Genomic DNA, 27864 nt, shown 5'->3' on the forward strand with positions numbered 1-27864 from the left:
GCACTGGCATGCAAAAGATCGTGTGTGGCTGCTTCCTTGTTCCCAGCAGCCTGTGAGTGGCATCGGCACACACATGGCTGCCACACATGCTTGGTGACCGTGTGTGCCAACACCACATGCATGCTGCTGGGAACAAGGACGCAGCTGCACGCAGTCTTTTGCATGCCAGCGCCAGTCCCAGATGAATGGTGGCGCGGCGGTGGAACAGGTAAGTACCTGCATTCCTTTTGCCGTGAAACTGTGGTTTCACACTTTTGGACATACACGAATTCCAACCTCTGCCCCATTCAACTCTGTTTTGGTATTACATGCAAATGGGGCCAGTGCCTCTCTATAGACTGATGCCTATCTATAGCTAGATATTAAATAATATTGATTCGCTTTTAAAAACAAGAAGCTCATCAGAAACAAGTAAGTGGTCGTGGCAGCCTCAATGACTATTTTTAATTTTTTAAAAAGAAGAATTTGTTTTCCAAAGTGGATATAAGAAAATAACCCATCAAACCATAAAATAACTTTTCCTTTTGACAGAGAGAATAGCATAGGTACAGTGAAATTACATTCAGTTTAGTTAAATAAGTGCTAAACAGAAATGGGAGAGCCCTTTTATTAGACAATCCTCTCACACACCCTGAGAAAGGGGCTCTCTGTTTTGTTCTACCTTAAGGAGATCAAGTGAAAATATTCACCTCTTCTGTAGCACTTCATTCAGCACGATCCCCCACCTCCTTTCTTGGCAAGAGAAGGGATGGGAGTCCCACATAGCACTGCAGATCTCACTCACTTTAAGGAAAGTAATTCAGAGCAATATGTGGACCCAGCCCTTCCACCTTCTCGGTAGTTTGCCAAGGGGCAAGGATGGGATGGGATCACCCTGAATATTGATTGCACTGCCGACCATCTCCTTTAAAGGGGCTGTCACAGCCTTTTAAACGTGACCATCTGCAGTGCAATTCTGAGCAGGATCCCTACTATAGCCACCTCCTGGGAAGTGCATTGCTAAGAGAGGGAATCCATTTCCCCCTTGCTAACTGGACAAGAGAGGCATGTTTTGAAGTGGTGGCAAGCTAACATTTAGCTGATGAAGTGCGACTGTCTCAGTTCAACCCCAACACAGCATTCCCCTCCAGCGGTTGTTGCTGGTTTCTACTTTGTGTTCCTTTTTTGAGATTGTGAGGACTATGAGGCCAGGGAGCCATTTCCTTATTCATCTTGCTATATAAACTCCACTGAAAGCTTTGGGTGTGTGTGTCAGGAAATGCAAACCCTCCCACGCCTGCCAGGGGAACATGGCTCTTTCAGAGAAAATTGCAGGCTCCCCAAAATGTTACCTTTTGAGGTGTGTGTGAAAATCTGACTTAGCCCTATTATATATATATATATATATATATATATATATATATATATATATATATATATATAATTATTTTTTTTTTTTTTTTACAAGTATACCTGAAACTTGGAAGGAGTTTATTTAATATCATTGATTTCATCTCTTCATTATGTCGAGATACTGTTTGGGTAGACTTTGGCACAGAAACAAAATTCAGTCACAGCATATAGAGTAAGAGACAGGAATGTTTCCAATGTGCTGGCAGTGAGGTCCTCATTAGATTCACAGGAGATCCACTTCTTTTCTTTCGAAAAAAAATTCCATTGTATTGAAAATATCTGGAAAGAAGCTGATGATTGGTTGCCATATATTGGAAGCTGTGCTACAGTTTACAGTATTATAGACTATAGTATTCAAAAGTTGACATGGAGAGATAACCTTTCTCTAATCAAATTTGCTAGTGCAGAAATTCTGTATTCAGAGCTCAATGTAAATGTAACAGCTGACATCAGTGGCGGTAGTGCAGATTTACACAGGGGTAATTTGACCAGAATCTAGCAATTAGTTTTAAGTTCCAGAATTAGTTGCCCTTCAGTAACACTTCATTTATAGATTTCTTTTTCTTTATTTTGCTTTGTTCTTAGTAGCTCTGCTCACAAAACATGTATCTAATATGGGATCATTTATTTTGTTTCCTCTGAGAGGAGTTAAAGGAAATCTTAAATCTTAAATTGGAAATGGATGCTCTCAAATCTGGCCTTCACATAGCAAAAAAATTAAATTAAATTAAATATTTGTATAAGACTGAAAAGTTGATTCCCTTCTCTTGAACTGTAGCTATAAATATAGGCATTTTTCTGCCACTTTCCCCTGAATACCATTTATGGATATTCAGGGGTTTGGGCATACCCAGAAAGATCTATGACATGTTTCTCTTTGAATACCAATCCCACACATTGTGAGATGTTTTTGAAACTTATCTAAGCAAAACACTGACAGTGACTGGGAGTTGCAGAAGGAAATCAGGAAGGCGTCAAAGAGCTGTAATAATCAATCACCCACACATAGACTGGGTAAATTCACATTTAAGTAATGATAAAGAAGCCACATTTCTGGATACCCTGAATGACTGTACACTAGAACAGTTGCTCATGGAACTGACCAGAGAGAAGGCAGCCTTTGATTTAATCATGAGTGGCGCACAGGACCTGGTGAGAGACCTCAATGTCGTGGAACCATTAGGGAACAGTGACCATAGTGTGAACAGATTCAGCATATATGTGAGGAGATAATTGCCAAGGAAGTCTAACACTGAACTTCAGAAGATGTTTTTTAAGATGTTTTAAATTGGTATTTATATTTGTATCTCTGTTTTAATTGTTTTTAATGATTTCTGTTTGTAAACCGCCCTGAGCCACTTCGGAAGGGCGGTATAAAAATCGAATAAATAAATAAATAAGAAGAGAAAATTCTCTAAAGTGAGGAGTTTGGTGGAAAGAAAACTGAATGGGAAAAACAAGAGAATCACTTCAGAATGCATGGAGTTTATTAAAAACTACAATAATAGAAGCACAGCTAGAATGTATACTAAAAAGGAGTAAAGGTACCACCAAGACTGGAAGGATGCCCGCATGGCTAACAAGTAAAGTCAAGAAAGCTATAAAGGGGAAGAATTCCTTCAGAAATCGGAAGGCCTGCCCAAATCAAGAGAACAGGAAGGAACACAAACTCTGGCCAAAGAAAAGAAAATGAGGCGAAAAGAGAGTTTGAGGAACATTTAGCTAAAAGCATGAAGGGGAATAGCAAAAACTTCTTTAAATACATCAGAAGCAGGAAACGTGCCAGGGAGGTGGTTGGTCAGTTAGATGATGAGGGAGTTAAAGGGGTTATTAAAGAGAATATTGAGATTGCAGAGAAGTTAAACTAGTTCTTTTGTATCTGTCTTCACAGCAGAGGATACTGAATATATACCAGCACTTCTTAACCGAGCTTCTCAGGGACAGAGGTTAAAGAACTGAGTCAGATAAAAGAGATGAGAGATGGCATTCCAAATTGTCTGGAAAAATTAAAAATTAACAAATTGCCAGGGCCAGATGACATCCACCCAAGAGTCCTTAAAGAACTCAAATGTGAAATTGCACAGTGTCTGGCTTGAGGGGGAATCCCCCAATGCACCTCACTCCTTGCATGGTGCATTGTGGGATTTCGGGAGGCTGGGCAGTGTTTCCCCGGCCTCCAGAATGCAACGCCACTCACCACAGCAGTGATCATGTGCATGGTGGAATGACACAGCACAAGGATCCAGGGGATAATGTGGGGCAGAAGTAGGTATACTTCTGCTTCCCCCCCAGCCCTTCCTAACCACCAGGGATTTCGGTTGTTGAACGACCTTCACGTGAAAGTTTAGGATTGCACTGTAAAAATGATTGCACAGTTTCACAACAGTGAAAAAAAAGATACTAGCTCACTTCTAGAGCAAGATATCGAGGACTCAGAAGGAGCTGAATCATCTCAAACAGAGGCTTCCCAAGTGGCAGAGCACGCATGCACAAGGAGGGGGGAGTAATTTTTGTTGATCTGCCCAACTTCCAGAAATGCTCTGTGGCTTACTGAAATATGTGTCTGAGGGCTGTGCAACTCTCAGGGACATAGTTCTAGAATGCACAGAGCACTTCTGGAGGCCAGGGTGATCAGCAAAAGCTGCTCATAGAAAAACATCCTTCCCCATGTGCATGCTGCACTGTTCAGGTAGCCTCTTGCTTCAGCTTCTGATTGTTTCTCTGGAAGTCATCCAATGCTTTGAGGGAATAAACAGTAATACAACTGTACCTCATTATCTGTGGGGGTTCTGTTACTGCATATTACCGCAGATAATGGAACTGTAGATAATGAGTAACTGCGTCTATGGCATCATGGGGCTGAGGTTCCCAGACTAAAGAAAAAAGCACAACTCTCCTCCCCCCATGAAAATGGGCCCCAAAAAGTGCCCTACTGTGCTCTGTGGGACTTCGGAAGTCCCACAAGTCGCCACAAGTCCCTAAACTTCAGCAAAAAAAAAAAAAAAAAAAGCATTTGGGATTTTTTTAAACAAATAAGCCACAAAATAGATCTCTTCCACAAAATGGCGGCTACAAATGACCTTCAAGGTCATTTCCGGCCCGACCCACGGATATGCTGAATAAACCCCTTATCTACCTTTCCCCCCACATATGCTGAAGTCAGGTGTTAATTACCCAACTGTGGAAACGTGAAACTGCAGATGTCAGGACTGTATACAGGAAGGTCCACATGTATATCAATATAATTTTTTTTAGATTAATATATTATTGTTTATTCCCTCAAAAAATGGAAGTAATTATTCCCTGTGTTATATAGGCTAGAAAGCACAAAGAAAATTACACAAATTTCAGGGTGACTGCATATTCTGTGATGAGAATGTTCCACTTTATTACTTTTAAACCAGCCAGATAAAAGGCGATTCCTGCATCAACAAAACATGCTTGTCCCCTCTCCCTCCCTCTTCCTCTAACACATAGACACATAAGAACAGCCCTGCTGGATCAGGTCAAAGGCCCATCTAGTCCAGCACCCTGTTTCACACAGTGGCCCATCAGATGCCACTGAGAGCCTGCAGGCAGGAGTTGAGGGCATGCACTCTCTCTTGCAACTGAGACGGCATGCCCTCTCTCTTGAAAACTTGAGGGCATGCCTTCTCTCTTGCAACTGGTACTGCAACTCCCCTACAACTGGTATTCAAAGGCATCCTGCCTCTGAGGCTGGAGGTGGCCTATAGCCCTCCGACTAGTAGCCATTGATAGACCTCTCCTCCATAAAGTTATCCAAACCCCTCTTAAAGCCATACAGCTTGCTGGCTGTCACCACAAGTTGATTATGCATTATGTTAAAAAGTACTTCCGTTTCTTGGTCCTAAATTTCCTGGCAATCAATTTCATGGGATGACCCCTGGTTCTAGTGTTGTGGGATGGAGAAAAATTTCTCTCTATCCACTTTCTCCACACCACACATGATTTTATAGACCCCTATAATGTCTCCCAGCAGTCGTCTTTTTTCTAAACTAAAAAGACCCAGGCATTGTAGCCTTGCCTCATATGGAAGGTGCTCTAGGGCCCTGATCATCTTGGTTGCCCTCTTCTGAACCTTTTCCAGTTCTACAATGTCCTTTTTTAGATGTGGTAACCAGAATTGTACACAGTACTGCAGATGTGGCTGCACCATAGTTTTGTATAAGGGCATTATAATATTAGCAGTTTTATTTTCAATCTCCTTCCTAATGATTTATAGCATGGAATTGGCCTTTTTCACAGCTGACACAGACAGACAGAAAAACACAGACACACCCCATCATCAAATACAAAAGTAAGTCTAGTAAATAATGTTTGGTTTTCTTCACTCTTCGGGGGAGGCAGAGTTTTTCTGTACGGTAATTCGACCCAAGCTTATATGGTTTCTGCTGCTCCTTCCTTCCATTTGGATGGTGTTTCCTACAGGTTTGGAAAGACATGTACATGTCTTTTTGATGTTTAGAAAATATTGTTCTAAATATTTTGTCTTGAATCTGGACAAGACCCTAGGAAACATGAGCAAGATTCTTTTACATGCTTGTCAAAGTTTCAAAGAAGTTTTGACTAAGTAGGATACTTAAAGCTTCAAAATCAAGATGAAACTGCATCAAATAGTCCAGACTCATGGCATGATTGCACCTAAATTTTTAGGTTGATTTGAAAATTGTGAATCCTTTTGAGATAAGGGATTCTTCTCATTCTTTTTGCACTGTAAAGCACACTGGCCAGCATCCTGGCCAGGGGCAGATTAATCCTTCCTTTTGCTACCCATAGGTGGCCAAGGATTTGCCTCCCCTTTCTGGACTGCCACCGGCCTGCAGTGAGGATGGGAGGGGGGCATGGGGAAAGAGCCCCCTTTTTCTTTCTGAAAACTGCCATGGGTGGTGGGATGGAGGCAGTGAAGGCGGTGGCGGCGGCAGTGAGTGTAGGGAGGGTGAGGGGAAAGTCTACCCCTATTTACCTTTAAAATACTACTGCATAGCACTGGCAGGATGGGGTGGCAGTGAGGCATGGCAAAATTTGAGGAGCGAAAAAAATTGCCGCTCCTCAAATTTTGCCGCCATAGGCAAGTGCCTACTGTGCCTCTCCTTAAACACACCACTGATCCTGGCTAAGGCTGTGTCTATGCAAGACAAGGAAAAGAACTACATGCACAGCATCTGCGGTTCTGCTTCAGCAGTGCAAATGCTCACATGTGGGGGTGGGGAGATGTGCTCCCTCCTACTTAAACATGTACCCATGTCTTTCATGAAGTTGGAGGCCCAGCTCCTGCTTAGCACATGAGCATGGACAGTGCCTCCCACCTTGGTTTTGACCAACACTGGCAAATGGGAGCATGTACAGCTCCCAAATTAGAGTAGGACCCTACCCTAATTGCGATCGTGTGAACTGCCCTAATGTTTGAATAGGGCTTCAGTCACATTCAAATGGGGCTAAGTAGGTATATCACGACAATGTTGCTTGTTCTTTGCAAGCAGGTTCTGTGCAATAATGAGAGTTGCCTTATTTGGTAGAATAATTGGGAGTTATACTGCTTGGCGGTCCTCCTTTCATCTTGCCTCAGGAGTCTGTAGTTCTTCAGCCTTTCTTAGTTGGGCCTGTACTTCTTCATTGTGAAATAACAAGCCCTTGGCAATACCGTGCCGGCTTGGCAACTGACCACTGCCAGACTGACACAAGGACTAATTTGGGAATGTGCAGAGTTACTGAGTGACATTTACTGTATCTTTTGGTACTTTTGATAGAAAGCATGAAGTCATGGCAGGTCTTTGCATGGTGTTTGCAAAGTGTCAGCTTGAAAGAGTCAGGCTGTTCTCATGTCGGCTCTGGGAGGCAATGGCTGTGGCCCATCAAATCAAACTTCAGAAAGTATAAACAAGGAGATCCTCTCCCCTCCGTTTCTGTTTGGTTACTGGTTATATCATACATCAACACATTGCACTGATAATGGAAGTGGGGAGTCTGAATACCTATGAGAGATAAAGGTTTCCTTGGAGAAGCAAAATACGGTGAACCTGTCAGGAGGAGATTACGGATTTTTGTGGGACAATTAATGACTGGGAAGTTAGCCCTTTTGTCATGCTTGCCTATTAGCCTTGGTAGGACTTAGTGGAGCGAAGAATTTGGTATCTGACTAGTTCATTAATATGTAAGTTATGGCAGCCTGCATGAATGAAGACTTCAGACAATTAAAAAAAAAAAAGAGGTCAGCTTTCTTTCAGGGTTTACAGCTAGGTGGTGTGTATCTCTTCTGAATGACAATTGCCTCAGCGTTGGAGATCTGACACAGAAATTGTTAATTTGGAGTCCTGCACAGCCATTTCATGATGCTATTTATGAAGCAACAATGACGGTTGTCGAGTGGAGCTTCTCCTTTTTCCCCCTTCTTTCTTTTTTTTTTTTTTTTGGCCATTTCTCCTTATCGCTGAAGCAGCCTGTTTAAACAATGAAACGTTTTCCATGCTAACATGTCTTAGACACTGACTTTCTGCCAAAATGTAATGCTTAGATCTCAGTTACTCAGCAGTCTGCGTTGTAATCTATCTAGTTCAGTGTTCATGGTGGAGTATCTAGTTTTAGCAGTCGCTGTTTCTCCCAGTCAGGGTCTTGCTCCAGAACTAGAAAAGAGCTATCAGCTATAAGCAATGCCAATGGAAGGCTAACTGCACAGCAGCAACGTCTACCACAAAGACCCAAAGATGGCACAACAAGAAACCAATACCCTCTCACTTCCTCCTTAGAAATGGTTTCAGAACTAGGATAACTCTTATCTTCCCAGAGCATTGCTCAACCAGAGCCATCTGTAACTGTCAAACTGCTGACCCTTTCATTGGATCTGATGGGGCATATTCCTTGGAGAATGCCAGTACCATGCAATTCTATAATAAATGGTATAAATATTATCCAGTTTATGCAGGAACATTTGCTACTCATTTGTAAAAATCTGATATTTTACAATTTTATAATCATTTGCATGTTAGAAAGAATGTAGCAAATAAATGACTGCATTTCAGAAATTCTAATGATTAGAAACAATATTCCTTTTGGCAAAACCTAGTCTTATATATAGTTTTTAACTCAAATGCTCTTGTTAAAGATAGCTGAATCTCTAGTTTCATCAGTCAATCCTTCCTGAAGACATGACTGACATCAGATTCCCAGAAAATATCCCTGAACAATTAATTAATCCAGTTGTTCTTCTGACATGCTGTTCACAATGCTGTATTGCAAATTTGTAAATATGACAATTGGTAGGCTGCACATTGCTTTGATTACTAAATTCAGATAATACATACTTGGGAGGGCATTCCAGAAATTTCCCCCTTGTCCCAAGGCGACAAGGTTCTGGAATTACATGCAATTTTAACCAGCAGTTTGGCACATCTTTAGACTTTACATCATTTGTGGTAGAAAACTACAACAATGTGTGCAAGTCAAATCACCAGTATAATTATCCCATGAGAAAAACATTGGCTATGGTTGTGTGTGTTATAATTTTACAGTTCTCTAATATCACATTACTTCCATTATTATTCTGCTGAAAAAGATTTTGATTTCTACTTTTTGTAGAAAGTATCACAAATAGAGAGAGAGAGTAGAAAGCTGCTTTGGCCTCACTGACTGACTTGACTGACTGATATGAAACTCCTAGATCAACTCACAAAAGATAGAAACATACCATTTTCACCAGTAGGTTCCAGACCATACCCAGGCTATGAAAATAATCCAAAACCCCGGGGGGGGGGGGAATCATTACTTCACCAGAACATCCAGGAAAACTCTCCCATTGGAAACCATGTGGAATGAAATCTCATACAGTGAGGAAAAGGCTAAAGTCACAGTGCGATAAGACATTCATATGCTTGCAAACTACAAGCCCTCACTGACTCACTAACTGGCTGACATTAAACACCCAGATCACACCATGAAAGATAGAAACATGTTATTTTCTCAGGTAGGTTCCAGACCTTGCCCAGACTACTAAAAATCCAGACTCCTGGAAAAATATGTTACTATCTTGGAAAATGGGGGGAAACTCCCCCATTGGACAACATGGGGAATGAGACCTCACAGAGCTAGGAAAAGACTAGAGTCACAGTGAGATAAGATGTTCATATCCCTGCAAACTGCAAGCCGTTATATATGTGTGTGTATGTGTGTGTGTACACACACACACACACACTTTTATTTTATGAAAATATACTTATATAGAGATTCTGATTGCATCTGGAGCATTATGATATATATATTTTATGGATTATATGATAATTATATATGGTGCAGTGGTCTCTCTGGCAGTGCAGGTTACAGTCAAACATGTTGTGTTAAATGTGTACTTTGGCCCCGTGTGTGTGTGTATGTATCCCTGAGCTCAGGTTGAAGAAAGGCCATTACTCTCCCCTTGATAAACAGAAGAGTCACCACTTCACAAGTTCTTTGCCCAATCAGCAGGGCAAATTTTACCTAGTGATTGAGGTCAATTCACCACTGAGGGAGTTTGAAATGCCTTTGAATATCGACCAGATTCCTTTTGAATTCAGACACATCTAGAAATGTTAAGCTTGCCTCTGTCACCAGCCAGCCCTCCCTGCAGTGACCCCTTCCTAAGCAAAACCATCTCTTTTATTATTGAGAATGATAGAGTGATTTGTGACTGGAGAATTTGCAAAAGGGTGCGGGGGTGGGGGTGGAGGAAAAATAGGAGGGTTCCTTCTTAACTGGAAATCATGGTCCCGAGCATGCACAGAAACCTCATTAGCTGCCAATAAAGCTTATATTTTTTTCTCTACTTACTGAATTGAATTGGGATGCAGAAAAAACTATAATTTCATGCACCACGGCAGAAAATTATGCCCAGGAGCAAGGGATATGTAGTTTTCCTCATATCCTGATTCAGTTTGGAGAAAAATACAAATCCCATATTCACTAGCAAGAAATGGCTGTCTTGAGAATGCTCAGTAGTGTAATTTCCAGTTAAGGAGCTGCCAGAAATCTCTCTCCAGTTTCTTACAATGGAAGTTTTCTTACCAATGTTAATCCTTTTGTCCCAAATCACATTCTAATAAATAACAACAACAACTAGCCAACATTTTCTACATTGCTACAAGGCTCGAAGAAGGTTTCGACCCTCACAGAGTGGCAGGAGCCTAGCTACATTGAAGCCTTGCTCCACAGCCTAGCATGAATAGAGGGGGAGGGTGACACAATTTTCACTGCTGTCCCCTCCCTCCTAAGCCTTTTTTGCTGCCAGGAATATGCTCCTGAGGGTCACACAGCCCAAAACTTGATTAGCAAACATCAAAAGAATCTTCTGAAAGAGAAACAATGCTATATTCAATAATAACACTCCTATCCTGAACATATTTTCTCTGAAGTAACTCCTATTGAGTTTAATGGAGTTAACTTCCAGGTAAGCAAGTTTAGGATTGGATCTTCTTCCAGTTCATGGTTCAGTTATGGCAGATAATCTACTTGTTTGTGGTGGCCTTACCCCTTCTCACTCCCTCTGTTTACAAAGATGCGGAAGAAATGGTTTGAATTATGGTTATTCAATTCAGACAAAGGCCGCCTTTGGACAGAACTCAAAAACAGAGGTTTAGAATGCATGAAGCCTAATGCATGAACCCACAGTTTTATCACCAAACTGTGGGTTGGTTTTAGCCCCCAATTGGAATTGGAACCCTTGGAACCCTTGGTTATCTTTAAGTTTTGCCGCCAAAACCTCAGGTCATAAAGTGGCATCATGTCATCTGGATTCGGGCGCAGTGTCCAACCAGAGTTGAGGGTAGGAAGTTCCTCCCTCTCTCTGTGATTGGCTGCTGTGGCTGTCTTTCATGCAAAGGAGGAAGCCTGTGCAACCAGTGATTCCCCATTTGCAATCTCCCAGAATGCAGATTGGGATTGTCTGGGAGTGCTGCGGGGAACGGCAAAGGTGGCCATAGTTTCAAACCACAATTCATACAAATCAGCCATGGTGGACAATGGGTGTTCACATGGAAAATGCCAGATCTCAAACCAGGCACTGGACTTCCCTTGGAAATCCATAGCCAGGGTGCCAGGAAAATGCAATTGCCAAAGGAATCCACTTCTGCAGTCATCAAAGGAATCACGTGTCTCTCAAGTTCCTCTGAATTCCCATCGCTTTTATGTAAGAGAGTTTTGGTGCAGAACATGAATGTATGTTATATGTAGGATTTCAGTCACAATGCCCGGTCCCCTTGCACAGTCTGTAGAAAAGCTCTGCCATAGTAACTGATTTTATTTCTAAGTTTTATTGGAAAAACTTTATTGTCACACTAAGACAACTGTAGGTGAGTTTTAACTGTAAATTCACAGGCAAACCAACTTTAGGTCAAAGGTTTCCTCATTTTTGTTGCTGTCATCAGAAACCCAGAGGAGAGAGAAATCATTACTTTAATTATTTGGTAATATTTTCCTGCTTTCACTTCTGTTGCTTTTAGATAATTTACCTTTTGGATATTTAGGCCACAATATAATTAGGCAATAGACACTGCAAATGATATAATATCTGCACTTCAGAGTGATGTATGAAAGCATAAATCTGTGTGTCTCTGCCTGCTTAGGAATTGTATTAGTAGCCTTCGAAATGCAGCGCCTGCAGAGTCTATTGGTTATGTAATGGAAATTAGAAAGGGAGCAGGGATGAAAGCCAGGTTTTGTGAGTTTACTGGACATGACTGACGTAAGCCATGACATTGCTGACAGGCAGTCATAAGACACCTTTTGTATACAGATTTTGAATATCAGCTGACAATTAGTGCATTGCCACCCAAGCAGTTGAAAGTTTCCTGGATAGGTTCCTCCATGAGATGCCATTCAAATCAAGTATACATATATACCAAGTATATCTGCTCATGATAGCTCTTCAAGCCTCTTATAAAGGTATTACTCTTTTGTATATCCATGGTCTGATTTTTATTGTTTCTTCCTGATCTATCTCACTTTTTGTTCTTTTCTGGTATTATCATCATCTTCTGTAATTTGCAGAGTCCTCCTTTTAATTACTTTTTACAATGATGGATGGAGATGAGAAAGCTGACTGTGTGTGATTGAAGAAAGATTGCAAGTGTGTCTGTTTGGGTTGACAGGCAGTAGCAGAAGAGGTGACAGCTGGGTATCAGTTGAGGCTTTGTAGGGAAACAAAAAAAGAGATCAGTAAAATAATTACGCTCAAGGTTGGTGAATAAGGTGATCAAAGGAATTAACAGAAGAGCTAGCTATTAGAGGCCAATTTACTCTAAGTCGGAGGCAATGTTCATTGGGCAACACATCCAGCTGCAAAGATGACAAATTCAGGGCCAAACTACTGTAGATCCTTGGCAGCAACACAAGTCTGGGAACTAACTAGGGTCAGCTGCAGAGCAGTGTGCGGAGAGTGCAATACAGAGTGGAGGTGAGAAGTTAACAACTACAGTGTTAACTCTGCACCTCCCCTTCCCCTGCTGCTTTTCTCCCAGAAAATATGTGTGTCATACAGTGTGGGGGGGAATGGTGGGGGGAGGGAGTTACTGGGGGAAAGAGGCAGTCATGGCCCAGGGCAGGGTTAAGCACCCCTATCCCACCCAATGCTTGTACTCTGCAAATTGTGATTTCCCTTCACCACTTTCCACAATAACCAGAATTCCGGGTTCTATGTCTGCTGCAACACTCTGTCGGCAAAGAGATTAACATTACAGCAGGGCTGCTCAACTTCGGCCCTCCTGCAGATGTTGGCCTACAATTCCCACAACCCCCTGGCTATTGGCTATTGTGGCTGGGGATTATGGGAGTTCTAGTCCAAAAACAGCTGAGGGGGCCTAAGTTCAGCAGGCCTGCATTAGAGGTAAATTGTTATAACTGGATAATCTGTTTGCTAATGTGCATTCCAGGGTCAAATTGTTTTGTTTGTTCTAGCAAAAAATAACATAAAAATAGCAACTGAAGTCTAATCTCATCCCCTTCTATAGTTGTAAATTCTTGTATTTCAATTGTTTCTGCAGCATGCAGAGTGAGACAAGAGCCAACCAAAGAGCTCTCCAGACCTCCTTGCTACAGTTTGTGGTCAATGTGCCTTTGCACGGGTGCAAACAGCATGGAGCTGCTCCTATGATACTTTTGCTACTGTGATGAGTCTCTCCAATCCCTTCACTCAGTCTCCCCACCTTCCACAGGCCCCCTTTATAGTCTTCCTGAGCTCATGTGGAGGCTCTTCCCCATTCTAATAGGAAAGTACTAATGCAATGTTAATGGCTGCAACTGCTTTGCTTGTAGGAGGTGGGGTTGGTTCCCAGCACTTGGAGGGAGGGAGGGAGGGAGGGAGGAAATTAATTGAACTGTTCACCATTCAGTAATGGCAACATCAAATGCATGTGTGAAACAGCCATCACAGATGCAACGCCACAGGCGGCTTTCAGAGTACCCACCTGGTTCATCCCCTCACAGACCACAGAAGTACCTGTCTGCCTAAATACTGTGGCTGGTTAACTTAGTGTGCAGGAGCAAGTTGGATCCCGACAGCACTCCCAGGCATTAAAGAGATGTCAGTTGTTTTTACCTGTGCACTTTTTGCCAAGACAGAAAGCAACTCTTTGGGGAAATTATTCTGTAAATGCCAGTGGCCCTATTCAAGCTGCAGAGTGCTTATCTTATGTGAAACCTTCCTCACCATCACACAGCATGCTGCACTTAGAAGGTAGTCACAAAAACCACTCCACGCTTTTTGGGATAGTTCAGGAAATGTTCACCCAGGGAGGGCCGAGAATGAAGACACTGCTACTTCCACACCTACAGGGCAAGCCTGTACACAGGTGTGTGGGTAACTGGGAATTTTATAGCAAAAGAAAATGACAGAAGGAGTATATTATGAACCACAAACAAGGGACTATATTTACTTTGGGGGGCTTGAAAAATTCAGAGAACAGGAGCTGTGGGAATACAAACATCCTATGCCAGGGAACAGAATTGCTACATAACCAGTCAGTGTAGTCTGCATTTTACCTTATTATCTTTCACCGTATTATCCCAAAATAAGATACCTGCTTTACACAGAAACATTCTGAAGCTCCAGGTGTTGTATGAAGGACATTTGTGTGTGCTCTGTTTTGCAACGATACAAGTCAAACTTATTCCCCCTTGTTCTATCTATGCACAGAGCACACAAAGAGTAAAGAGAGCAGAATATAGAGCAACACACACACACAAACTCCCTACATTGCATTCAACTGGGTAGCATTCTTTATAAATTCTTGCAACTTGAAATGAAAGGGTGTTCTGAATGGGATCACATTTGTGCGAGCTGAAAGATTACAAATGCCATGTATTGGGGTTTTTTTAGGTGTTGTCAAGACACAATAATCAGTTTTCCTGCTGTGTCTATATGATATCCTCAATAATCAGTCAGTTTTATGTGGAAAACAGGAACAGGAATGCCATAAAAAGCACTTCCCAAAGATGATTTTTTTTTTTTTTGGTAGCTGCAAACTGTTTTCATTCTGCTTCATCTAAACTCATATAACTACAGTTTGCCATCAACGAAGCTGTTAGGGAGAATATACAGTCCATTAGCTAACTAGCTCCCCCTCTTGAAAATTATAAAATCTGATGGAAAATAGCAAATTGCATAGAGATTAGCAATGAAATCCTATTGTGGTGCTACATTAGTTTATGCTTCAACTATCATTTTTAATGTACCCATCCATATTTGATAAAAGAATATTATGCATTGCTCCCACACCCTAGGCGCAAGGAAGACACAGACACAAATCAATTTTGGGTAAAAGGGCCACAAGTAAGGCCCCAGGTCTGCAGCCCCTATCTTGACTGCCTCATCAAAAGAGGTATAGCAAATAGAGCAAAGGTTTTCAGGGATTCCATCATTAAACAAAGAGCCCCTGGGTAGAAAAGGAGATGAATCATGAGGAATTCACCAGGTGCCTTTTGGGCACCACCCCCAAAGGTGACATGCACAAGTTAGGAAGTGGCGGAGAGAAATCAATGGGGCCCCAAACCCTGCCAGCTGCAACTTCATTCACCTCCTTCCTGTCCACTTCCTCCTTCATACCTACAACAGAGCATAGATTAGTAGCCGCAAAGGCCTCCCGCCACAAAGACGAGTGAATTTGAAAGCCATCCCTAAAACCCTGTAACAAATAAACAGCTGCCTGGCACTCTGGGTAACTAACTGACAGCTGGGCAAAAACATCAAGCCTAATTGGGCTGTGACCTCTTTCCTGGAGCTGGGGATGTCCTTCCTTTGGTTGGGTTGGTGAGTCGGAGACCGAGAACCCCATCTTTTGGCCCAGTTACAGGATGAGCTAGGGAGCTTGGCGCTGCAGAAGCAACACACATGGCGGACTGGCAGGGCGACCTGGTACAGCATCCTCTGCTTTGGAATTCCCAGCACAGCAGGTGAGGTTGAACCCACCGCTGATCAGCACCTGAAACGCTGAAGGATCCCGGTGCTTTAGACAGCAGATAACCACTGTCCTCCCTATCGCCATCTGCTGGACGAGAAGGAGACACAATGAGCAATTATAACTCATTCAGTAAGGCATCCCATGGGAGGGCAGGGTCCAAAGACGCTCTCATCCTAGGCCACCATCCGTGGTCATCCCAGGCCACGCAGAGGCCCATTGCGCAGGTGCAGCAGCCTCCAAAATGGCCACCGCACCAAGGGGGAAGTCTGAAGAACGGCCAAATGGCCAATTAGGCCCATGAGGGAGGCTGGCAGGGGCAGGGGGAACCTCTGTGGACCACCACCCCCCGCCACCTTGAACAACTCCCCCAGAGGCAGTAAATGTTTGTTTGTTTTTAAATCGCAACCACACACCCCCACCAGACCGAACTGGAGGGGGGTGTTTTGAGGGGGTGCCAGACCGAACTGGCCCGGTCTGGTTTGGGTCCAGTTCAGACTTGAACTGAACCAGAGCAGCCAGTTCCATGCACATCCCTAATAGCTTCAGCCACCAAAGGGTGGCATGGTTCATGGATACATGGGCCAAGGGCCTGCCCCATCCTTCACAGGCTCCACGTCTGCCTCAGCTGTTGGGGTTGGTGCCACAAGCTTGCTCAGGGAGGGTTCTGGCAATACAGGTGTCACAGGTGCTGGGTTCAGGGGCTCACTTGGTGCAGGCACCAAAGGTGCCTCCATCCAAAGGTGCAGCCAGAACAGGTACAGGCTTCTCTTTGTCTTTTTTCAATGAGACCAACCTATCAGACAATTCTTTTAATAATGCTGCATGTGCAGCACTCCTCGTTCATTTCCTCTCTTTGGGGGATCACCGGAAGGGCTCACGCCCTTTTGAGGAGGGACCTTCTTAGCACACTCAAGCACTTCCATCCTGAATCAATGTGTGTATTTGCACCATATTTTCTTCATCCTCCAAAGAAGGAGGAGGAGGCCTCCTGGGGTTCTTAATGGGGTGCCCCCCCTTTTACCCCTTTTACCTTAGGAGTAAGGGTTCTTAATGGGGTGCCCCCCTTTTACCTTAGGAGGCATGCTGAATCCCACATTCACACCCAAAAGACAATGTAGATACCCAACCACCTACAAAGCACTACAAACCTTTAATGAAAAAATGATAGGAAATGCCCTCCAGGCAAATTGCTTCCACATCCTCAACTGCCCAGCCAAAATCACAAAAAAAACCCCAAAAACCCTGGCCCATATAGACCCCACAAGGGCACTAAAAGAAGGAAGGAGGATAATGCCCAGTGCAAAACCCAAAATAAACAGCCTGTGTGATGGGCGGGGGGAGGGGGGATAGATAGCACTCTGGAGCACAGCCCGCAGTGCCGAGCCTACCTGACCCGGTGTGGGCCTCAGTATCACGGGCTGATACCCAAACCCCCAGCCCAGTCACCAACCCTAGTGACCCCAGCAAAAATCGCAGGCCAAACTCTCTGCTGAAGGGCCAATACCTTCATGGAGTCCCTGGCCCTTCCCTCCGGCACCGCTCTGCAAACCACTCTCCCACCCCACCAGGGCCACAGCCCAAGCCAAATTGCTGCAGCTAGGTCTCCAGAGCTTTGACTGTGCCCAGTCCAACGATGGCACCCATGCCATTCCCAAAGCTGAGCTCTGCTTGCAGCTGGCTCCCATGCCACTCCTCAAAACCATACCCAGCCCAACAATGGCTCCCACGCTGGTCCTCTGGCCAGCGCTTGGCCTGCCAACAGCATCCATGCCACTCCTCCAGGCCACACCCAGCCTGCAAATGGCTCTACGCCGCTCAGCCTCAGCCTCCAAAAAGGCCATGTGTCCAAGGAAGGAGATGCCTGAGTGAGCTCCTTCCTTGAAGACAAACCAAAGGGGACTGAGGAAGAGGGCGAGGAACTGCCTGAATGGCACACAACCCGGCCCACCTTGTGCAGCCCTGACCAAGAGGGCAATCCCAGTGGCTGCTTGCTGAAGGGGGTGGGACAATGACCCATCTCCACACACGAGCCAGTGGGAGGCGAATACTTTGAAAGGAATGTTCACAAATATTTGATATTCACTCCATATTCACCATGCATATTTTCATGAAAGAAATTTGAGATTGAAATTGAAATTCATATTTTGAGTATGACATGTTTAATACAAAAATCATTTCTGAATTCTTTTGACTTCATGGCATCTGTTTTGATTTTTGCACATTTCAAATCAATTTCAAATTACCATCTCTCAGATTCTATAAAATAATAACAAATACCATTGTATGTCAACTATCAAACAAAATATATATTTTATGAGTGCAGGCCAATAATAAAATATTGTCAAATTATGGCTGGCCCCCAAATTTTCCCCAATGATATTCAGACCAATGTTGGGGTGAGGGGCAACAGGAAAGGCAACACCAGGCTTAGCATTTTTATTTTATTTTTTGCCACCATTGTCAATTCCATATCCTACTTCTGCCCATCTAATGGAAAGGATTAATACATGAGTTTAAAGTCAGATCTAAAGAAGCTTTAAGACAAGACGTTTTTGCAGGTGCAACTCTAGAACAGCTAGTTTGGTGGAGCAAAACATTGGCAAAGAACATTATTAGGGGAGTAAGGATTTTGCTATACACTAAATACTTATAGAGATAAGGTGATTAATGTTGGTTTATTTATCTTACTCACTTAATGTAGTAACAAGAAAATCTGTCTTCAGATCAAGAGACTTTGACAACCTTTTTTCAATATCCATGTGTCCGGCTCCACTTGGGGGTCCCAATCGACTCAGCAATGAGTAGGGGAGGGGTTTAGCTTTTCACCCTTGTCCTCTTCCTGCCTTGCTGCCTCTCGCTGCCTCTCTCCCTGAAGAACAACCAGTTCTCAACTGAAGGCAGTCCTCATAATCAGCTGCTGGGAGCTGATTAAATAGCCCTTTCCAACCCAGGCAGGCTTCAAAAGCTTTGTCAAGCCCTGCCACCCTCCCTGCTTCCTCCAGCCCCGAGTCTTGTGAGGTTTCTGGAGACTCCTCTGGGGCCTTTACGTGGCGGGCGATTCTTCCAGTAAGGAGTCCTTCCCCAGCCCTCAGAGGGCAAGAGGCAGCAGAGGAGCAGGAAGAGGAGGGATGCCTGGCACTTTGGATGTGCCACCACCTGCATTGGGTGAGTTTGGGTCCAAAGGCAGCCCGGTGTCTCCACACCATGATAGTCAAGTCTCTTAACCAGGAATTTGTCATACAGTCCCTCAGGTAACTTTTGACTCATTAAAGGCATAAGAATGTCCTGACTTCTTCAAACATTCAGAAAATGGGGCAGATTCCTCTTAGAAAATACTGAGGTTGTTCATATGACCAGCCTTACCCAGGTAGAACAGGGTTAGCGCAGGTAATGCTGGTCATGTGCAGCACTGGAATAACTCCTGATCCCGGTGCTCCACTCCTGGGTAGCCCTGGTTTGAAATCCAGGCTAAAAGCAAGGTAGGAGGAGGTGTGTGTGCCTAGGTTGTGTGGCGCTTAGGCTGCCAGCAGCTCTTTTCAGGCTGCTGTCAGCCATGCTTACCCAGGGGGAAGGAGGAGCCTGGCAGGCAGGAGATATCCCAATACATTGCTCTCCTCACGCAGTGCATGGTGGGATATCTGGGAGCTGGGTATCCTTCTCCTGGCTCTCATCCGGCATGATGCTCACTGCCCCACTGCTCATGTGGGTGCGCGGGGGATGGAGCCCTGCTTGGGCCCCAGATTTTGTGGAGGGAAGTCAATAGGATCCTGCCTTTTCCCCAGCCCCTAAGGCCATGTGACTGACCGTACCATCTTTTTGGATTAGGCCAAACCTTCCAGTCTGCTTTCCAAGCGACCTTTCTTTCCTGTCCAAGACCATGTGACAGGAAAGACTGGGATGGGGAAAGAGGTCAGTACTAGGCCAGCAGAAATTGAAGGGGAGGTGACCCCGCACACCCTGCACAGTGGTCTTGTCCAGCTCAGTTCCTTGGCCAGGAAGGAATCTAAGGGGTGGCCTGGCTCCTGGGAGGCTGGAGGAATCTCTTACCTATCTGTTTGCATTGACTTCTGCTGCTTGATCTGGGGTAGAGAAATGAGTGAATGATGCTTATTATTATTATTTTTATTACATTGTATATCCCGCTGTTCCTCCAAGGAGCCCAGAGCGGTTTACTTGTTCTTTCAGAACAATCCTGTGAAATAGGCTAGGCTGAGAGAGAGGTGACTGGCTCAGAGTCACCCAGCTAGTATCATGGCTGAATGAGGATTTGAACTCAGGTCTCCTTGGTCCTTTGAAAATAATTAATTCAAACTATAGGACCAGTATATATATATACCCAAATATTTCCTACGCTGCCATCCTCCACCACCAGACTGGAACTTTACAGCAAAGCGTCAGACAATACAGTCATTGTGTGTGTGTGTGTGTGTGTGTGTGTGTGTGTGTGTGTATATATGTGTGTGTGTGTGTGTGTGTACACACACACACACACACACACACACACACACACACACACACACACACACACACTGACTGTATTGTCTGACGCTTTGCTGTAAAGTTCCAGTCTGGTGGTGGAGGATGGCAGCGTAGGAAATATTTGGGTCAGAGCATCTGCTACTCCTTAGAGTTGGCCCTGAGTTTGCCAACAGAGACAAGCTGAGTTTTGGAGGGGGGAGCTGGGAAAGAGCTAGCTGAGAACTGAAGCATTTTGGGTTTGCAGGGCTGCTCTCTGGGAACCTGGTTGATCTCTTGTGACTTGCAGGACTACACTGTTGCTTACCTCCACTTGATGCTCCGTTCGTACATTTGTAAATAAGCCAGATATTATAAAGACCCTTCAAGCCTCCAGTAATCTCTCTTCCAAAGGAAGTCAAAACCCAAGTAGTGCTGCCCCTGGAACTCCCCACTCTTTTAGGGTTGTGGACAGTACATGTAACACATTAAAAAGAAATAACTCAATACGGTGACCCATGCATGGAAATTCTTTTGCAGTACTGTCTGTTGCAAGACACTTCCCACCCATGCAGGGTTGCCCACTTCCAGGGCTGGCCTGAAGTCTCCAGAAATCAGCATCAATCTCCAGGAGAACTGACTGGCTTGATATTGTGACAAAATATATGAGCAACAGTCTTCCGGGATAGCTTCCATTACAGTTGGCAACCCTACACACGTGCTGTACAGTCGAATGCATTTTTACGCAGAAATAAGTCCACAGAGTTCAAAGAGACTCTTCAAGACCTACTGTGCATTAGATTATAGCTTTTAATTACAGTGCTTGAAAGCAATAGCAAACTAAATTTGGGGGGCTGCATTTGGTAGAGATGGCCCTTGTTGACTGTGGATTTGTGCATTGTGGTTTCCCTTATCTGCGGTGAGGTTGTAGACACCTAGGTTTTTTTATCCACAGGTAGAAAACTAGGCAAAATTTGCCTATTCGCTGTTTTGAGTGGCCAGAAATGACTTCCAATGTCATTTCTTCTGACCGCCATTTTAAAATGGAGAGCGATTTTGTGGCTCTTTTAAAAAAATGTATTGTTTTCCAGAACTTTGAGTTTTTTTACATGTCTACCACATATGATAAAAAGTACCTTTCTGTTCTGTTCATTTCCAACAATCCCCAGGATATTTATTGTCAATCTTTGAGATCATTACTAATGTACCAGCACAGGTACATAATTTATACCAATTTCCCCTTAAGGTACTATTCACTGTAAATCTTATATTTTTATATATTTATATTTATATATTACATTGACCCTTTTTTTGTTAGGAATTTTGTTAGGGATGTATAAAATGTTCTGAGCTCAAAACATTTCAAGCTCAAAAAGTGCCATTTCAAGTGTTTTGAGTAGAGATGTGAGAAATGATTCGGGTACAAAACAATTCAGGTGATTGGGAGACAAAACAAATCACCCCTGTCATCAATTGCCCAGATTCGGGTACAGAACAAATAACCCCAGATTCGGACCCCAAAATTTCAGAGATTCGGACCTCAATTTTGTGGCCAAAGTGGGTTGGGTGGTATTGCCCAATGGGTGGAAGCTACCACTCAAATTTCAAAGAAATTTTGAAATTGAATCCACTCTCCTTTCCTACCAGAGAATCTACTCTCAGAAGAACACCTCAGAAACAACAAAACCCAGTGCCCCATGGGCTTGTCATTTTGAAGAGTGGTTGTAACCCTATGTGCACTACACCACACCCCACTTTGGGCCAACCCAAGCAGAGTTATGGGGCTGCTAAAATCCCCCATTATTCCCTATGGGAAAAAAGTTTAAAGATGCACAAACTTCAGAAATTCTTTAAAAATCACCCCTTTCACCAATTCCTTTGAAATCTGGGTAGTAGCAGGCACCCATTGGGGCACTACCACCTGACCCACTCTTCTGCCCCCAATACCCCTTTTCTGCCCTGAATCTGCCTCAAGACATGCCAACTTCAAAAATATTTTAAGTCACCCCTTTGCCCAATTCCTTTGAAATCTGGGTGGTAGCTTTCTTGCACCCATTGGGCACTACCACCCACCACAACCCTCTCTGGGCCACCCTGGTGCCGCCCCCCCCCCCAGTTTTATAACTAAAACTGCTGAAATCTCCATTATTCCCTATGGGGAAAAGCTTAAAGACATGTAAACTTCAAAAATTATTTTAAAATCACCCCCCTTTACCCAATTCCTTTGAAATATGGGTGGTAGCTTCCTTGTACCCATTGGGCACTACCACCCACCACAACCCACTCTGGGCCACCCTGGCACCCCCACATGGAGTTATAAGGCTGCTGAAATCCCCATTATTTGATATGGGGGGAAACTTAAAGACCTGCCAACTTCAAAAATTATTTTAAAATCACCTGTTTGCCCAATATCTTTGAAATTTGGGTGGTAGCTTCCACCCATTGAGCACTACCACCCACCCCACTCTTTTGCCCTGGGACCCCTTTTTGCCCCAAATAGATTTGGATTCAGAAAATTCAGGTACAAATCGAATCTGGGGTGATTCAGAGGGGCAGATTCTGACCCAAAACAAATTGGTGATGATTCGATTGGGTACAAATCAAAATGAAAAAATCAATTTGTGCACATCCCTACTTTTGAGCTTGAAACAAAAATGTTTTCTAGTGTTTTGAGCTTGAAACAAAATGCCCTTACAATAAAAGGCCTGCTTCAAGCTCAAAATGGAATGATCCAGTTTTGACTCGAAACATTTCAAATGTTTTGGGCACCATTTTGGCAGGCTGTTTTCCCCTTCTTCATTGATTTTCTGGCACTGGCCCCCAATTGGCTTGCCATTTCCTTACTTCTTTGTTGGCTTGTTAACATAGAAATCAAGTATTGTCATGGGCAAATGTGGCCCCATTGGTTGGGGGGAGGGAAGAGGGAGAGGGAACACTTTTGGAGGGAATTTCAAAATGTATTGAAAGGGACTGGGAGATAGAGATAGAGCAGGCCTGCTCAACTTAGCCCCCTAACTGTTTTTGGACTACAACTCCCATAATCCCTAGTTACAGTGGCCAATAGCCAGGGATTATGGGGTGTTGTAGGCCAATATCTGCAGGAGGGCCAAAGTTGAGCAGCCCTGAGATAAAGAGTCCTTATGCCTCTCTTGGAGAAGAGGATACATCAGGACAGAAGGAAAGAAGGAATCAAGGAAGGTTTGATTTTGTGGTTTTCTTTTCTCAGCACTGAGTATAATGCTCTGCTACCTTTTGCTGTTATAATAACTATCTGTCTGGTTTTGCTGGATCTTTGATTGACAAAGGCAGAACTTGAGTGCCTGCCTTTCTTGAGTTGTGCTTTGGTTTGTTTGTGAGATACTGCTGTGGCAAGAAATGGACAGAGTGTGTGTGTGTGTGCGCGCGCGCACGTGTAATATTTCTTGGTGACGGCTGCGATGAGTCCATGTCTGGCCTTGAGACTAACTTGTGCTTCACTCACTGCTCTGGTCTGCTCTGCAATTTGCATTCATTGCAAGTTGTACTCAGTCAAAACTGGCTGAAGTTGCTCTAATTGAACGTATGGCTATGCTTGCTGCTAAGGGTGCTGCCATGGCAGCTGTTACAATGCTAGGAATGTAAGGAGTTGTGTGTGAGAGAGCAACTTGTGCCAGTGATGTTACTGCAGTGCAGGCACTGTGTCTGGCAGTGGATTCTGCGTCAGTGATTCTGTGTTGGCCATTTTTGGACTGTCTTTGAAATGTGTGATCTGTCGGGAGTGACAGATTCCCCTTTACTGTGTGCTTGTGGTGTTTTTCAAGGAAGGTTTGCAAAATTGTGCACTCTGCTTGTTCCAGCTATAGGGAAAAATGGGGAACTCAAAACACCCCACTGTTTCCCATAGGTAGCTCTTAGGGTCACCAAAGTGGGTTGGGTGGTATGGCATGATAGGTGCTTCCTGTCACCCAAACCACAAAAGAAATGGGCAAGTGGGCTGTTTAAATATTTTTTTAACCTTTCGCCGTAGGATCCTATGGGGTTTGGGGGGGAAGGGTAAACATTTGTTTAAAATTGCCTTCTTGCTTTTGTCTTTTGTGAGTTGGGAGGTAGATAGCATCCATCATTCCCTACCACCTAACCCACTCTGGTGTCCCTAGGAGCTACCCATGGTGAACATTGGGGTGTTTGGAGTTCCCTATTGTTCCCAGTGGCTGAAAGACCAAAAACAGACTGAGTGTTTTGAGTGTTTTGATGAAAGATTTCAGGAAAATGATTTGAACATCTTGCATTTCATTTTGAGCTCAAAATGAAACACAAAATCTGTTCCCTGCATATCTCTACCCTAGATTCCCATAGGGGTAAGGTTTTGTTATTCATGGTTTCTATAGTTGTACCGATAGGCGAGAATGGAACCCCTGCAGATAACCGCCACCTGTATTTTGTTTTTGAAATGCACTTTTTGTTGTAAACAGGGGTGGGAGGGTGTCTTTTGGCAATCAGTGACTCCCTGATGCAGAGGTGATACAGAGAAGGTCATCTACATTAAGTAAACTAGTCTGGGCTCAGGAATACAGTGCCATTCTCTAACTACAAATGACCATCTGGATTACAGATGCAGTATCCAGATTGCCTGTTGTGTCCACCAAGTGAGTTGTCTTACCCTGGGACAAAAATTGTCATCTGTCTGTCTTGCCCTGTAGACACAGGCTTTTCTTCCAACCTGTCCACACAGATTTACTAGTGGCAAGGTCATCCAGTTCTCTGGAACATCACTCACTCTGTGTTTTCTGTCTGGCTAGCAGCTGCCAACATGTTTGGAACCGAAGACGAATAAGGAAGTAGCCATGGAATATTTTGAGGATTTCTCCCTTCTCTTTTTTTCTGTACTTCTCACATTTAGTGAAAACAATACATATGTTTTAGCTAAATAACATTATCAAGCCTCAAGTAAACATATTATGTGGGCTTTAGGATGTTTTTCTACTCTGAGCTCACAGGGTGAAATTTCTTCCCCATCTTCTTAGCAAACAAACATATCATTCCAAGACCTAAACTCCTGCACTGATCTTAAATGCCCCACACTGAGTTGGTATTTAATGAATCTTTATTTGACTTGAAAACAACAACAACAACCCGACAGAATAGTGACTTTGCTTTTTCAAATTTTCCTCTGTAATTTTGTTTTTGCAGAGGCTGTTGGAAAAATGGTTAAATGGTTTGTTTTCCACCTTATTGTAAGTGTGGGCTGCTTACTGGTGTTCAATATTGATTAAAATATCTCCAATTAAATAACAGGTTAGTTGCTCCCTCCTCCACCACCCCTGGAAGGACTCCTGTGCATTTAGCAACAGTATGTGTGTGTGTGTATATATATATATATATATAGAGAGAGAGAGAGAGAGAGAGAGAGAGAGAGAGAGAGAGAGAGAGAGAGAGAGAGAGGTCATAGACCAGTAAAATAAAATAAAATAAAAACAGATAAAAATGAAAATAGGAATGTCAATAGAATGTTCATTACACCATGTGAGTCTGCATTTGACATATTATATAGCAAAATTTAGCCACCGTAGCTACAACATCAGAATTTAGGTTAGTAAGCAGATAATTTAAATAAATTTCATTTTAATTTTATTTATTTATGGGAAATTATTCAAGAGCGGGGCTATTTTAGCAACAGTATGTCAGGCAGTTACTTAACATGTGGAACGCCCCACCACTGCATCTCCTTTCTGGAGAAATACATATCTGTAAAATTCTTGTGTACTATCCAGCTATTAAAGGCCAGGAATAATGCCAAGAAATAAAATGGAAGGAAGAAAGAAAATGCCAAGAAAGAAAATGCCAAGAAAGAAAAGTGTTTGTTGGTTCTTTCCCAACAGTTATATGTGACTGAACCTTTGACGCGCAATAGTCCTTGCTATTGCTAATAATGTTTCAATCTTGTGCATCTCTAGCTAGGGCAAGTTCCACTGACTTCAGTGAGGCTGTCTTCCAAGTATTTGAGGTCGACTGGTAAAATGTTCCAAATAAGAGGCATCTATTGAAAAATTTAAAATCTTATTAAAGTCTTCATTCCTTTTCCTCACCCACAGAAAATCAACTAGGAAAGTTGCTGATATAACAAGTGAAACCCGAAGAAAATCAGTTTCCTAGAAGACTCCGTGCTGCAGTGGAAGGATTTATTTGTGCCTGTCACAGGTAACACATTCTTGCTAATTAATTTTGCAAATGAGAAGATAAACAAACTGAGGGGAGCCCTCTGCCCCGTGATACTCGTTCTAATGTTTATTAGCGAAACCTGGTCTATGATTGTCATGTGAAACTTGAAATAATGGTTACTCCTGCAGAATGAACTCTGCAGTTCATTTTGTAAGAAGGTGCATGTTGAAAGATCCTCTGCCTCCTTATGTGTAATGTAGTGAGTGAGCAATCAAATGCAGTGATATATTTCTTGGAGAAAGAGGCACGGCAGCTGGGATGATGACTACGTTGCTACAGAAGCCAGGTCCCTTTGCAACAGGTCATTCAGCCATCTAGAGAAGGCCCCCGAAGGAGTGAAGAGGCTCAGTTAGTTCATTGTGCACCTGCATTATATCAGTGCCTGGTGAAGGAGGAGAATCACTGCTTTCAAGCTGGCAGGTAGAATGCCATGGGAAAAGACAAATCTCCACATAGCAGTAGAGGGTCAAAGAGAAGGCCTGACAAGCTTCCTGGCATGCTCTATATTGTTGCAATTTAATAAGCATGAATCTCTTAAATATTTGCCTTGACTGATCTCCACTTATGTTTTGCTCTTTAGGAAGACTAAAGGCTCAGTTGATCTCCTGCAGATTTTCTTCATTATCTTTGATGTGGCCGAAATGGTATTTATTTTGGATCAGTAATGCTTCTCAGCAACTCTCTTGGAAAGGGCGTGATCCATATGACATCTCAGGCCAAAGGAAACATCAGCCCAATCCCATGCAAATTTACCTAGAAGCAGGCTATGCTGAATTCAATGGCAATTATTTCCAAGCAAGTGTGACTAAGATTGTAGCCTTTCTAACAGAATCTCGCCGGTTCTTGGGCAGTGCTTATCATTAGCAAGCAAAGATCAATGTGGAGGCTGGATGACATGGATGGATGACACTGAGGCTTTGTTGAAACATTAACAGACCCTGAGAAAGTAAAAATTATAGGTGCATCGCCATACTAATCAGCCAATACAGTTAACAACCCAGACCTAAGCATGTGTAATCAGAGATTTAAGAAGGGCTATCTTGTCATTAAACATTTTATTTATTTATTTATTTATTTATTTATTTATTTATTAAATTTATACCCCGCCAAAACTTACGTCTCTGGGCGGCTAACAACAATTAAAACACATATTAAAGTTAAAACAGTTCAACATATAACACATATAAAAGTTAAAACAATACAATAATTTAAAAACCATAAAATTAACAAACAGTATTTTTTAAATTAAAAACCTAAGAAGGCTTGGGTTAAAAAAAAAAAGGGTTTTCAAATGTTTTTTTCAAATAGCCAGAGATGGGAAGGAGCGTAATTCAGCAGGGAGCGCATTCCACAATCTCAGGGCAGCAGCCGAGAAGGCCCG

At 43.2% G+C, this 27864-nt stretch overlaps 2 long non-coding RNA genes across 3 annotated transcripts in view; one reads left to right on the top strand and one right to left on the bottom strand.

The window, feature by feature from the left end:
* The window catches only part of LOC128340552 (uncharacterized), a 39926-nt gene extending 30578 nt beyond the window's left edge, over window positions 1–9348 (bottom strand). The window contains exon 1 of the long non-coding RNA XR_008313792.1: window positions 9095–9348. This is a non-coding gene — a long non-coding RNA (uncharacterized LOC128340552). The remainder of the gene's footprint in view (window positions 1–9094) is intronic.
* On the top strand, window positions 78–27557 carry LOC128340550 (uncharacterized). Of its 2 annotated transcripts, none has more exons than XR_008313788.1 (3): window positions 78–208; window positions 26357–26462; window positions 27064–27557. It is a non-coding gene; the product is annotated as an uncharacterized LOC128340550 (long non-coding RNA). The 2 variants fall into 2 exon arrangements; XR_008313789.1 differs by lacking the exon at window positions 78–208 and adding an exon at window positions 5634–5710.
* The last annotated feature ends 307 nt before the right edge of the window (window positions 27558–27864 follow it).

The sequence above is a fragment of the Hemicordylus capensis genome, chromosome 1 (assembly GCF_027244095.1).
Source record: "Hemicordylus capensis ecotype Gifberg chromosome 1, rHemCap1.1.pri, whole genome shotgun sequence".
Taxonomy (NCBI): domain Eukaryota; kingdom Metazoa; phylum Chordata; class Lepidosauria; order Squamata; family Cordylidae; genus Hemicordylus; species Hemicordylus capensis.